This window comes from Pygoscelis adeliae, unplaced genomic scaffold (genome assembly GCF_000699105.1).
Source record: "Pygoscelis adeliae isolate BGI_AS28 unplaced genomic scaffold, ASM69910v1 Scaffold95, whole genome shotgun sequence".
Taxonomy (NCBI): Eukaryota; Metazoa; Chordata; class Aves; order Sphenisciformes; family Spheniscidae; genus Pygoscelis; species Pygoscelis adeliae.
Genome location: NW_008824869.1, coordinates 1,090,210 through 1,105,250, shown reverse-complemented (window position 1 = coordinate 1,105,250; position 15,041 = coordinate 1,090,210). Strand labels below are relative to the sequence as shown.

The following is a 15,041-nucleotide window of genomic DNA, read 5'->3' as shown; positions in this document are numbered from 1 at the left end:
TTTGCTCCTTGAGCACTGCAAAATTCTGATGAGTGCAAACACAGGCACAAAGTCTTCCCACTGCTATCAAACACACTGATGGCAACAGGAATGCATAATGGCAATGTTTCAGGTACCACAGTAACCAATGCATGAGCAAGGAAGGACGCTGTGCCTAGACACATCTTCTATCACTAATCGGGCGTACTGCAGATTTTTCACCCAATGCTTTGGTCAGAAGAGCCAAGAGGAAAACAGAAGCACTTTAATTTGTTTGATTTGGTGTAGCAATTTTTACATCCTTACCTAAAGCACATGGATGCCGGGAGGACACAGGGACAGGAGGAGGCGGCTCATTTCTAGCACTCCAGTATTTTATCAGCTCTGCATTGCTGAGACACCACACGAAGGCAGCTCGGAGCCAGGGGGTTGTGATATGATATGGGGGTTTCCATATCAGCGTTGTCAAATTTGAAACACATTAGCAGCGGTTTGAAAATCTGTGGTATTGGCAAAATGACGGAGAGAGAAAAGCAGAGCCAAGCCTGCGTGTTGCCTTCAGCAGGGTGCCGTGGGCTCCACATCTCGGTTCAGCCCCACATGGAACACCCACCTCCAACAGCCCTTGACACCAACATTAGCGCTACACTGCAAAAAGAGGGCTTTCTGGCTTTAACCCCCATAGGTGGAGGTGCAGCCCGCGCTGCCGGCAGGCGATCGCAGATGCGCTCCTGGCACAGCGGGCGGCCACGGGGAAGCCACCGTCCTACTCATCACCACCCCGTGCTCCCCGCCTTGCAGCCCTGGCTGTTCACTACCGTCACCGGCGCGAGCGAGCAGGGCTGGTGGAGTGAGCTGGATTCGGCCCGGTCTGATCTCACCCTGCCTCCGCATCTCCAGAGCCTCAGAGGCAAAGCTGAGGTGACGGAGGAGACGCGGGGTATCGTGGGGCATTTTTGATCGCAAGCGGCACACAGGTTTGCAGGGGGAAAAAGTAAGACAGTGTGACACACCAGCCGATTAAATTTCTATGCATTACCAGTGGTCACTTCTCCAGCTCGTCATGGACGGTGCTTTTTATGGAGAGTGTAAAATTAAAACAAACACATATTGAATTACAAGGCCGCTTAAAAGGTAAAAATAGACTAGCGAGTAACTCAAACCTCAATTCAGCAAAAGCTAAATCGCACACCGAGGTACCCATATGTTTTACTGAATCCAGGGAAAGGGGTCAAAAAATGTTGGTCTTGCATTGGGTTCTGCTATTTCAGGCTTTATCTTTAAATCTGAACTCGGCTGCTGCCATATCTCGCAACCTACTGCTGAGTCTCAGCTTGTGCTTTTCCCACAGGATTCCTACCAGGAGGCAACTGAACACCCAAAGTCCTCAGCTTTGCGTACCTGCCCTCCCCTGAGAAGGGTTCACATGCTGAAAATAAATAGTAAGATCTCAGATGCATGTTTTGCATTGTTTTTTAAGGCTTGTGATCTTTAAACTAAATTTATGTTTGGGTTTTTTTAAAGGCCCTGTCGTACAGCCCTGCTGGGCTTTGCTTTGGATCCATTACCCACAGTTACTTACTCCCTGACAGCTACTTCTGCACCTGAAGACAAGTAGTGGCTACAGCACTGAACGAACATGAATTTTCAAGAGCTGGGAGGTGTCAAAAACACCCAGAAAGACTAATGTAATCACTATATGGTTGGTTTTGCTGCTCTCAAAACAGGCAAAATCCTCACTCTCAACTCACTGTAAGTTTTATTTCATATTCTGCAGTAGGAAGCATCTGGTATCTGATATGTATTTCCCTTTGAGTTTTACCCATTGCATCACATTATTTACTTTTATATTATGTCACATAATCACGTATGCCAACAGAAGCAATAAAAGAAAATGATGCAAGGATTAACATTTAAAGGGGCACATACTGTGGATGACTAATTTTAGATTATGCACCCAGCGCACAACTTCTGTGACAGACAGCGTAGAGCTTTGCGAGTTCTCAGCATGCTGCAGATGTCTGGAGGACGGGCAAGATTTTGCTTACTCTCAGCTGGGTGCAGCGAGAATATTCTGCGGCTCCCTCAAAATATAGGTGAGCATTACTACTGTCACATCTTTACTGTGACATCGTTCAGCTGGACTGGGAGGGGAGCGGTGGCAGTAAAGGCAGAGCTGTGGTACTCCGGGCTGTTAGATTTGTCAACAGGTAAAGGGAATATCGAACAAGACAGATGTAAAATGGGAAGGGGAAAAAGGGGCACTGAGTATTTTTCTTTGTTAGGAAAGATCTCGCGCGTTCACATCCATGCATATTTTCCACGCGTGCTCTGGAATACTGTACTTGGTGGTATAACGATTCTGTTTCCTGGCGTGCGACATGGGATGCATGCGTCAGACACCCTATTTTTATCTTTTTCTCTGTGTAACACAGTCCGAAGCTCTTCTCTTAATAACTCAGTGGCTGAGTACAGGTGACAAAGGCAGCTCTTGGCTACGGCATTCATAATAAAGGATGTGCCTTTCCTACCAAGCGTGCTTTGCTTGGCAATACGTAGATCCCAGTGGAAAGAGCTGTACTTTTCCCTGCTGTGAAAGAGTAAAAGGACTTAGCTGCAAATAGGGATCAGGTGCACAATGTTTTGGAATGAGTTTTCCTTCCCAAATAAAGGTGAGGATACAGCAGTCGCCTGGTTTAGTACAAAGGAAAAATGCAGGCAAAACTTAAGTATGCAGGTTTTGGTTTTGAAATGAAAGTAGGTCATATTCTCCTGTTCTGACTGACCACTGACTACTCTGCTCTTTTCTTTTTTGAGCAACACTGTTGAAAATATTTGAACTGGTCTCAAATGATATTTGCATTTATATTGTCTGAAGCTGCTAAGATCAAAATCAAACTTAATTGTGGGCCTATTTTACACTCCTCTAATTCTATCAAAAGCGATGCAGTCACTGGTAATTAACACCAGAACAGGACCGATCACAGTTAAGCTCTTTGCCACCTTGCATTATCTTACGCAAGAGCGAGGGAAAGGCTGCACCGGCTGGGCGACTGCTCCACCGCACCAAGCTTTCCCTGGGATTCCTACACCTCTCCATCATCGCTTTCACAACACCCTCTCCCACCAACATGTCTTGATTCTCACCAGTAGATTGCTGCTTGTCTTGACGCAGGGTGCCAAAGCAAATCCCTGCCTTTCCCCAGACAGACGTGCCATGCACCGTGCATCAGGGCTGAATGTTTTCGCGCGTCCAGGCGCCACGGCGCTGAACGCCAGGCATCTTCCTCCGGCGGCCAGCACAGCGCGAGGGAAACAGTGCCGTTTCACCCCTCGCAGCCAACATCCGATTGCAAGGTACTATCTGAATCAGTCCTACAGCGATGATAACCTGCGGTTTATCACAGACGTGAGCATACCCAGCCTGCCTGGATTCCAACCGTGCGCCTGGTGCATATCTATGAAATCTGGCAATCAGAATTAAACAGACTTGAAAAATGATGAGCAGACGGAGCTGAGGTGCTCTTAACGTGAGTGTTAGGAAAAAAAAGCAAGATGTCCCCAAACCTCGCTGTAGTTACCGAATTTTGAGGCATTTTTGCAAATGTCGCATCCAATAACTCAAACGCTATTTCACCATCGGTGGTTATTCCGGAGTCTGTGAGGAAAACTTCTATTATTTAAGCCACGACATTTATTTTAAGAAACGCGGCTGAAATATTCTGCGTGCTCCCTTCCAAGTGCTTTATGCTTTTGGCATGCTGAAGCATCTGTTGAAATGCTCAGAAAGCTACCTGTCGTAACAAGGAGCCCTCTGTGCCTGGAGAGGCTCCTGGAGGCCACCGAAAGAATGGTCCCATTCTGACGGGACACACCAGCCAGGTATACCCTCTGCACCCACTCACGCCGTCAGGAAAAAAGGGAGCTATACTACGTAATAGCTTTTAAATGTACTTATTGGGAGTTCTGGGAAAAGACTGCAAAAACCCTACAGCGTTGCATTCCTCCAGACTCTGACACTGTAAATGTGTTAAATGACCGTAGTGGCTGATTTAGGGCTTAGCCCGTCCCAACGCATTCAGGGCAGAGCTCCCACTAATAACAAAGTGGGGCATGACCAGGGACACTCTAAACTAGTCAGCAGCTTGCGCTTGAGACTCTCCAGGCTAGTAGGGGCTGCATCCTTAATGATAATGATGTGCCAAAAAAATCCATAGGTAACATCCATATCAGCGATGCATCTACAAATGTGTGTGCCTGCCCTTTGTACGTTTGGTACGTAATAAAGACAACAACTAAATACACCCATTTATGGTGTATAGTAAGAACAATATCTACATTTTCTTATCCTACCATGTAACTGATGGCCACGCTGCTTGCAGCAGGTACCACAGTGCTTACACTCAGCAATGCCTTACGGGTCCGTCTGTCCCACTTGCATTTCTAGAACTGTTGAAGGAATACCCTGAGTCAGTCTGGAGAGAATCATTAGTGAGACTAAACACCCAGTCTGGGGAGAGGGGGCTTCTTTCCCTTTTTTCCCCATCAATGTTTTTGGAATGTAATTCTAATGCTTTCAAAAAGGTCAAACAGGATAAAATCTATAAAATAGTGACATTTTTAAAGTAATTGCTGCTTGTCTTTTTAAACCAGAGCTTCAGGAGCTACACACCAAATAGCTTAATTGCTAACTTTCTCAAGCAGTAGGTCTTTTTTTCGGTTACAGTAACTGCACATGATAAATGATAAAATGAAACACATTGTCATGTTTTAAAAATGTAGCTAATGTACAGCCTCAAAAAAATAACAACAGCGAGTGCTCGGTGTCCTGATTTTTTAAAACCAAATGGAAGATCAAACTGTTTAAACTACAAGGAAAGTGCACAAACATCCTGAGTATTGATTTTAGCTGTGAGCACCGTGCATGCATAAAAATAGGGTCATCAATCTGATTTTTAAGAAAAAGAATTTACTTTTAGCTACCACGTAGAAGCACCAGGAGATGTAAGCCATTGCATCACGGGTTTAAACGGGAAGAGGGAAAAGTTGGTCTTGCGGGCAATGACTATCACGTGAAGTGAAGTGGAGACTCAGGCATCTGTTCTCACGTGCACTGCAGAGATCCTGCCTGACCTTCGCCTGGGCAGCCACTGAACTGCCCTGCCTCTGCGCCCCTGGGCTGAAAACGCCCAGGGACCTGCTGCTGAAGGCTCAGGGAGCCAGCAACCTATGGCTCTGGGAAAAAAAAAGACACGAAAAGACTGCCCTCACCACAAAGTCCCCTCCTATTCCTATTCTGGCCTGGTTTGACTCCGAATTCCTTTGCTAGGGGAGGCTTGTGGAAAAAACACACTTCAGGTGCCCAGAGCCAGGGGATGGTAGAGGCTCTCCACTCAGCCTCTCCTCCCAAACCAAAGGGCTTAATACCAAGTGCCCGGGAAAAGCCAGGCAGCCCTCTGGCAGATAAGGGGGTGCACCGCGCACCCCAGGGCAGGGGCAGGGCACTACCAGGCAGCTGTACTCTGCCCTCCAGAGCGGGCTCCAGGCAAGGGCCGGCAGCCCCCAGCCGAGAGATGCAGGACCCCACGGAGCAAGGAGTGGCCCTGGCAGCGCCGATTCGGCCAGACACGCAGCGTCCACTGGGCACCAACAAACCACTGCGGCGCCCGCCCTGCTGCGGGCTCTCGCAGCATCCCTGTCTCTTTCCAGCTGTTTCTCTCCACCTTCAGCAGCACGCTCTGGAACTGTACATGTTTCAGCCACTACTGTACCACCCACATGCCCTTCGTGCTTTTTAGGTCTCTGGCCCAAAAGGATGCAGGCTGCTGCAGCCCACAGCGTACCTAGGACTGAGAGAGGCACATCATCCTGACCAGGTACCTCTTCCCTTTGCCGGCAACCAGGCATGCAATAGTGGGTGCCAGTTTTTGGATGACGTGCAAAGCTCAGCTCCAGACCACTTGTCACCGTGGATTCAAAATGGAGGTGCTGAACTTGGGCCACACAAATGCTCCTGTACACTCTGTTCTCTGATGAGAGCACAAGCCAAAAAAAGAGGAGAGTCTTATTCAAAACAGCAGAGCAGACAGACTTCAGAATTAAAAAAAAAAAATAAAACACCTCCTTAGGAGCTGAGGTGACCGTCTGGCTGTGATAGCTTCTGCTGAATTTTGTCTGACAGTTAACCAAAAAAAGCATATAATTTATGCCCTGTGCGACTTAACATACATGCTACTACACCTTAGTCCTTCACTTCAAATAAAAATGTAACAGGAATTCCTACAGTTTTTTGTGCCGCTTTCAAGATTTATTTTTCCTTTCTAAAACTAATTTTCCTTGGATTCACTCAAACTCTGTTTTAAGATCCAAATGTAGTCAGAGCTGGTCCACAAATAAAAATAAAATGGCTTGCTCCTGCAAAGGGCTAAGCCTGCGCAGAGGGCAAGAGCTGGACGGGAGAAGGAGTGAATGGAAAACAGCAGGAGTGTGTTTTATGTGGCACTTTCTAGTGCTGCCACTTGGACTTTAATTCAACAGTGCAGCAAAAGAGCAGCTGTTCACATCACGATGACTAAAGACCTATATAAAACTTCCAGCTGCAAATACGCTGTGAGGAATTATTAATCTTAATGTAATAGAGATGCTGTACACTCAGTCACTGGCTCACAAGTCATTTCGGTCTCTATCCAGGGAAAAACAGCCTTCGTGGCTGCTGGCTTTCAGGACAGCCATGAAATCTCCTTGTCTTAAACAGCCACAAGACACTGCTCCCTGTTTCTAGGAAGGATCTTCCTCCTCAAAAACAGACGTACCTAGAAACCAACCCAACTCACACTCCTCCTAAAATTGTTAGACTTACAAGAGGGATGCCCATCAAAAAAGGAGTTACTAACAGAATGAATTTGGAGGTCCTGAGCACCTTATTCACTGGGACACCAGGAAATCATTACTGCTCTCGTGCCATTTTCTACCACGAGACTGAAGAGATATCCTTCCCATAATCCCAGCTGCCCCTTCACGATCCCCAGCCCCACCTTCAGGTGACCAGAGACAGCCAGCCCTCTCCACACCATGGCCCATCTCTAAGAGGGCATCACCTAACTGTGCAGCCGTGGGAGCTTCCAAAACCTCCCTGGAGGACAGGGCTGGGGAGAGTCGTTCCCCTGTGGAGGAACAGAGGTGGCACCCATGCCAGGCAGTCCACTTAAATGAAGAAGTTTTCCTCTTCGTGAACAGCCCCACACCTCCCCAAGGGGGGCCACCGCTGGCCCTCATGCAGGAGGACAACCTTGCCCCTGGATAGCTTGTCCTGAGGCACGGCCACCAGGTGTGACTTTCTGGGGCTCTCCACCCTAGCCGCCTGCGTGTGTTCACATTTGGACAGGATCCATAGCAATATGAAGCCAAAGCGCAGGAGGCTTTCAGACTGCATTCAAGTACATGCACGCTGACAACAGAAAGAGGGGCTCTGGAAACCGTGGATTAAAAATCCGGGTCTGGGAGGAAGTCCAGTGCAGTAGTGTCCCCCCTGCAACTACCCAACCCCTCAATTTACTCAGCTTCCACTGAAACGTTTGCCCTCAGCATCCATAACAGCTTCCAGCTTGGACAGTCATACCCATGATCATGTAAGAGTTAAAAAAAAAAAAAAAAAAAATCACAGGAGCACTGCAACAGGAATTTATTACATATTCTTAGGCAGATACCCCGGGCAAGCTTATACTTGTGAACCTGCCTTTCGTCACGCCGCTGACGCACCGCTTGCATCCAGCAAGCTCCCATTTGTGGGTGAGCACAGGCTGGCCTGGGATCCTCGGGCGTGTGTCAGGTGCCGTCAGCGCAAGCGGGACGGGCGTGATGCCCTCACCGATGCCCATCCCAGCCACGGTACAGCACCACTGCCAATATCCATCGGCGACTTCTCCTAACCCGAGACACGCCACACACCCTGAACGCCGCATTATCACTCGGTGACTCACTAGCCCTGCAGTAACTGCATGACTTTGAATTCCCACCCCTGCAAATCTGAGGGCAACGGGGTGCCCAGCTACCCCCAGGGGTTATCTGCTTAAGGGTCAATGCTTTTGAGGTGCTCTTCCTGCACATCAAGATGAGCACTGGCTCACACGGGACAGGGGCAACACAGTTCCAGGCAAAATAACCTCTGGGGTTCATAGACACCAGTGAGACAGTATTAGACCAGAAATGGTTGCTTTCCCCCTAAATTTTAACTCCTATCCCAATGCCATTTATTTAAACTGCTACTGAAGACAGAAAGCTGGGGCTATGTTTAAATGCTTTATCTCTGTAAATATTTGGAGAGCTATAAATACTGAGCCATATTCATAATATGAATATTGGACTTACTGTTCTGTTGCCATGAAAATTACTATAAATACACTTCCAATTCTTAATTTCTCTGATTTGCCAAGAACTCCTTTAAAAAGACAAAAAAATTCTTATATAAGACGTCTTGCTATTTAATTAGCCATTGGAGTCAAAGGCCACAGCACAGAGCAGGAACTGAAAACTCAATGATAGAGGCAGACAAAGCACGTAATGCACTAGCACACTATATAGCTTGTATGTCCCAAGTGGGACTTATTATAATCAGACAGTCCATGAGTCAAAGCCCTGACTGCTTTCTGTGTTTGGGGAAAGGAGGCAGCGGGAAGGAAGGCTGTCTGAAGGCCTGAAATAAACCTCCTCGCTTCTTCTGCAAGTCACATGAATACCGACAGCTTCCAAATTTCACAGTACCTCTGTCCGGTTTTTATGCAGAAATGAATTAAAAGAAGGAAAGCATTTCAAGGCATTTTATAAAAGCGCAGAGCGAGGATGGCTTTGCGGCTGAAGGAGTAGCGAGCTGGACATAGGGTGATCAAGTTCCCATCTCCAGCTCTGCCAGATAGTTTTTGCTTCATCACAGATACATGACTTGATTAGAGCAGAGAAAATTTCATAACAAGTTTTTACATATTTCCAGCCTGCTCTATGTTTAATCAATTTGTGCTTCAGCCTTCTTATAAAATAAAAGCCAGTAACCGTGCCATGTGGCCGGGTAACCCTTTCTTCACTATGGAAAACGCAGCTCTTCCCAGCCCTCTGGTTCCAATCCTCACACGATTTACACCCGCATTCCTTCAGGAATAAAGCAGATTAATGCAACCCCCTTGCTCTTCAGAGTCCGAAAAGTGCTGTCTGCACATGTATGTTCCTCAAGAGAGGTTTTGCTTCCATTGTTTCAACCCAAAAAAAGTGTTGTCATCACATGCACAAGATTCATAAACATGCTATTTGTGACTCCTGTCTCAGAGCAGAAAAGGGCAATGTGTTTTGCCAGGTCACTACACACTTCTGGTCCTACTCTCCTTCCACAAGCCACCTTTGATCCACCTGGTCCGATTACACTGCAGTTTTATCTGAGCACGTGCCTTCCACAGAAAGCATCTTAATGCAGCAATAAAAATAGGTCAGGTATATCTTATAGCTCGGCTTCAAGGTTTTGACCTCCAAGACAGTCTGATTAAACTGTGAAAAACCCAGAGAGATTGGATTCCACACTGTGCGTTGTTTGAGACCAACAGTGATGCCATCGGTTGATGTCGCTTGTTTTACCAAAAAAAAAAATGGATGCAACAGACCAGACTCTCTGCCCAACGAACATAACATGAGCAGCTCTGCCCAACTGGCCACAAGAGCTATAATGAACTGAAAGGCCTGTGATCTCCAACAGCAAGTAAATAAAATAAGCATGAAAGACTCTTAGATAAATTTTCTCAGCATATATGGACTATTTTCAAACGATCATTCTAAATATTGTCACGTTGAGTAACATTATTTAGCAACAGCTGTTGCACTAGAATTTCATCCAAATACTGACGAGCTAATGCCACAACCCCGTTTAAAGCTAGTAAGATGGCCAAATAAAATGTTGCAAATATTAATGGCAGAACTTGCCAATAAAAGCTTTACAGAGTAGCTTATCTGCTGCTGCAAATGGATGACACCTTGCTGCAGTGGGTGTTGCAGGATGTCAGTGCACGACTGGGATTTGAGGAGCACACTGAGGGTAACACTTTCTCCTCTGAAGGGAGGTATGATGGGTACTGGTGACCAGGACCTGTGTTTTTACACCCAAACCAAGACAGCATCTATATCATCCTGTTGACTTCAAATGTGAGGCTCTGGCATGGGTCAAGTCCCAAGCCAGAGACCAGAATGCCAAAGTCTTAAAAGGCACCGCTTCTCCCCGTCATACTCAAGCCTTACTTGGGTATCTAACCTAAGAAGTAAACCTCCATCCTGGCGAACTGGTAAGATCTTAAAGCCTGCTGGGCCCAGTTATACATAATTATACACAACACATCAAGTCAAAAAGAAACAGGAAAAAGCCAGGTGATTCACGCCACCTAACTTTAACACATACAGGCTGGACAACAACAGGGTCTAGTCACCTTGGCTGCCTTCACAGCCAGCAAAACGAGACATGCACTCTGAAGGTGTGACTTACCTGAGCTGCTTCAGATGTTCACATCAGAATAAAATTAATAGCTCCCTAAACTCTATACTGACAAGCCTCCCCCTGATTACAGAGAGAAACTAAGGCAATTAGCTCAGCTGCAGACATCTACGGTTAGCCAAATAAACCCAAAATGTAGACTCGCCCCGTAAACAGCCCAGGCCACAGTTCAAAGCATGAGTGTCCCACAAACTTGGGTTTGTGGAGTACTGACAGTGCTGCAAGAAAGGGACACTGCACTTAGCCCAAAAAGACACAGAGCAGAGCTGCTGTGAGAAGACCCCGGCAGTGGCAGAGCTCGCTACAGACGCAATGCTTTGCACTTCACCATCATATGTTTCGGGCCCGCAGCTTTTCACAGCAGGGGTACGAGACCATCAACTTGAATGGTGGTACTTTGCAGCCCTTTCCTCTCCCAGAGGGAAAGGTCAAAGTCAGCTCCACCACAGCTTAACTTCAGTGCTTCGGCTTCTCCACTCTGATTTTGGGGGTCTGCTGTACCATGGACCTAGAGTCAGCCACAACACGGGGCGGGCAGCGGGTGGTCACGGCTGGGAGACGGACATTTAACCAGCTCCACCTGCAGCCTCCCTCCCCGTGCCTGAGACGAGACTAATAGCCCTTCCCTCTCTCACGGGAGAGGTGCTGCAAGGATCAACTCATTCACGTGCAAGGACTGCAGCAACCCCCCCCTGCCCCCCCCAGCAGTGCTCCCCATCTCAGCTCTGGAGCACTCGGGAAATTCTGCAGCAGCGTCAGGTACATTTTGGGAGGTCTTGCTGTTGTTTCAAAACTGGAGTGCATGTTAAAGTCATAATAAAAAGGCAGTACTCTTGCTAATGTTAATTTTTATAATAAATTCAAACTTACTTATATTACACACCTTTCTAATACATAAAGGGAGAAAAGCATTCACTAATAACTGGAGAGTGGAGAGGCTCGAGGCCAAATTTGATCATATTTTTCTTTATTTTATTTACGTTATTTTACTCAAGATTGGAGGAACATAAGAATGCTTTTACTCATTAGATGATTTACCTAAAAACATCTGCTATTACAGCCAGGCTTCTAGGTTAACGCTGCCCTGTGATTAGAGCAACTACCCATGTAAAAGCTCTTCGGGCTGAGAGTTTCAGGGGCTTCATTTACGCTAGCAAAACTGCAGAGCCAGCACCAGCATCGCTGCTGCCCTGTCTTGCTCTTTACAAAACCTCTCCAACCTGCCTCCATTTCAAGTAGGGCTCTTGCAGCCAGCAGTGGGGCTATGTCAGTTCACATATTTTAAGGTTTTCCTCACAACCGGGAGGGATTAGAAAACGAGGCTTTGATGTGTTCAGGACATGTGCTTGAGATTACTTGTGTACCTAGATGCTAGCAGATGTGCCTGCAAGTTGTGGACTAAATTTGTTTGTCCCTGGCAGCTCATGTTTGCAGCTATGGCTTGAGTTTGTGTAAAATTATATTACTGTATGCCATTTTGTAGTCAATAATACTCTATAACCTATATTCAGTAACAATATTTGAGTCTATACTGAGGAATATTATATTATTGCAGAATAAGAGCTATGACACATAAGGCCCACATAATGAAAACAACATCATTGCAAGAGAAGCGGTTGAAAATTAATTTGAAAGCCATTTGGAAAATTATTGCAGGATTATTAAGGATTATTGATGAATAAATGCCATCTATAATTTTTTTTAAAAGCTGCACATTCCAAGCCATTTTATGAATTCCTGCATATATGGGGAGAGATTTACACATTTTATGTAGCTTTTCTTTTATTCTGAGATGACAGGCACTATCTAAATATTGTTATACATATAAACATGACTGCTCCACGCTGTATTGTGTTTCAACCAGACCAAATACTCTCTGTAGCGCAGGAGGTGTTACAAGATCTTAATACAGAGTTCTGCAAGGAGCCACAGGATTTTTTTGGGTTTTGCCTTTTTTTCAACAAGTGTTATCATCTGTGGACTTCTCCAAGGTGAAAAACCAAACCCATACCAGTTACGCTTCTTCAGCACTTCACAACTTTTAGATGTGCTATTTCTCTTCAAGTCAATGAGAGTTTTACAGCTAAATCTAACCCTGCATGCTTTGCCAATTTTCTTTGGTGTTTTTCTCCTAGAAATGCAGGCACTTGGTACATATATAGCAGTGAGACTGTATTAAAAGCCACAGCAGGTGGAAAATAATACAGCCCAGGGAAGTTTTTGTTTTTGATTCTCCTCACAATCAAAGCTATGCACAAAGCACAATGAGGCACAGTAAATAAAGACATTTCACACAGACAAGCATGAAAATCTTCCAAAACAAAGAAAATTAAATTATCTTTCAACTAAAGAACACACTGCAGTGAAAGACTAAATGAGCGATTCTAATTAAAACCATGCTGCGAATCTCCTACTTTCCACCACAAAGAAATATCAGCTAGTGGTTTTGCATGTACAGCCACCCTCTAAAACCAGTCAAGCAGCTTTCCAGCCAAACAATGCAAGACACAGCATCTCAGAACTACAAAACATACTGAAATTATTTCCATAGCAATCATAACAACAACATGCCAGTCCAGGATGTGCAGGGAGGGGGGGTGGCAGCGGGAGCTCAGCCCCCCACCAGCCCCGGTGCTGCCCGCTGCACCAGGCACGCTGCCAGCAGCACCCATGCAGCACCCACCCCCTCACCCCATGGCCACATCCAGCACCCCGCTGGTGCACGACACCCCGCTCACCGCTGCTCACTTTGGCAACGGCCTGTCTCATCCAAAATAGGTACTCGCATCCCTTCTCCATCCCACGCTCATAAGTGGAGCGTTATGTCCCCACGTGCACGTACGGGAGAGCAATGGCGCTGGTAGTCCTGGCCCGGGCAAGCACAGGCAACGTTGTGCAAGCCCTGCTCAAGCGTCTTAATCCTGACATGCCACAACCGTCTCAGGCTCAGGTCTCTCCTCTTGCGGTGCTAAATCAAGCAGCAGCCTCAGGTGAAGACATTAGGAGGGGGATAAAAATTCGGGACTAACCCTTTGCGCCTGAGCTGCGCCCGGGCTTCACGCACGGCTCGGCTCTAAGCAACTCTCCAGAAACGAAACGTGATCTCTTTTCTGACTCACTCCCTTCTAGCTATTTACCTACTTGCACAGCCACGATATGCTGCAGACTTCCCGAACGCTAACCACTGTCCCTTCACTGGCAGAGAGCCGAGGGGACGGGAACTTGCGACTTACTGAGTAGAGCAAATATGGGCATCCATGTCCCGCACAGAACACGCATGATATGCTGATCTTGCTATTTTGCTGCAGGCACAGGGACAGGAATCAGCTAAGCATAGCAGACTTCAGTGACCGGTCTAAATTACAGACTTAAATGACATGAAGAAAGGTACAGTTTGCCCAAAGACAGAGGAAAGTAATGGGAAGATTTTGGATGGTGATGGGAAGCTTGGCTCTAGCATCATTACGCCCTACTTGCTATCCAGACATACAGTAAAAGCTTCAGAGACACAGGGACTTCATGCCCATTAGATGTGAGCAGGCATAACGGTAGCAGAACAAAAAGAAGATGCGATCATCCTAAGGGATCCCAAAATCAAAGGGACTGAAGGCAGAGGAAAAGGAGGATCCAGTTAATAGCATTCACCTGAAAACCATCAGAAGGAAGCAGCAACACATGGGGAACCTGCAACTAATGCCCAAAGTGCATCAGATTTTTAAGAGGGAAAACTTAATGGATCTCCTGAAAAGCAGCAGAGGTCTGCAAGAACAGAGTGCAGATTCTGCAGCTTGCTCCTCTTTTTCATGCTGTTTTCGGGCAGTTGGAAGCCCCACATGCTCACGTGTGACACCCAATCTCTTCTAACACCCATGCAAGGCAGTGAAAGTGTCTTAATCCAGATTTTGCAGCTGAGTAACCTGAGCGACAATAAGTGACACAATTGCCAGTTGATCAATGTATCCTTGCTTGGTAGAAAACTTAAGCACATGTTCAACATTTAATCCCACTTTATGAAAATTTAAGGATGTACTTAAGTGCTCTGTTGCACTGTAATAGAAAGATCACTTTGCTCAATCTATTTTACATTTTTTCCCTTGTATTACACAGAACTGGACCAGCAATATTTTTACATGAGTAGGATTGCAAGTGGCAAGGGAGGTCCCTTTCTGGTGAGGACGATGGGTTTTTGCCAGGATTTACATTTGGCAGTAACACCGTGTTATCAGTGCCCCAAAGAGCAAAACTCATTGAGGGGGACTTTGGTGTCTGTAACTGCAAGGAACTCCCAAAAAACATACCCACACTGTGCCTGCAAGTGTTATTTACTGCTTTGAACAGGGCTGCATTTGAAACCTAGGCAGTAGACTTTTAAATCCCAGTGTACATAATGTCTGCATGCAAACCAAAAGCAGGAGTTCCTCTGCTTTATTGGGTACTGAAACATTAAAAACAGGTGTTTAAAAACTGTATTACAAATCTGTCTGCAACCTGTATTATTTTTACCATGTGCAAGTAAATTGATCACTAGCGTGTTTCAACT

At 46.3% G+C, this 15,041-nt stretch overlaps 1 protein-coding gene and 1 long non-coding RNA gene across 4 annotated transcripts in view; one reads left to right on the top strand and one right to left on the bottom strand.

Moving 5' to 3' along the window:
- NFATC1 (nuclear factor of activated T-cells, cytoplasmic, calcineurin-dependent 1) overlaps positions 1–15,041 on the bottom strand; it is a 108,187-nt gene that overhangs the window by 73,012 nt on the left and 20,134 nt on the right. The window lies entirely within an intron of this gene.
- On the top strand, positions 1,331–1,674 carry LOC103917348. The gene is made up of 2 exons (XR_663622.1): positions 1,331–1,421; positions 1,504–1,674. It is a non-coding gene; the product is annotated as an uncharacterized LOC103917348 (long non-coding RNA).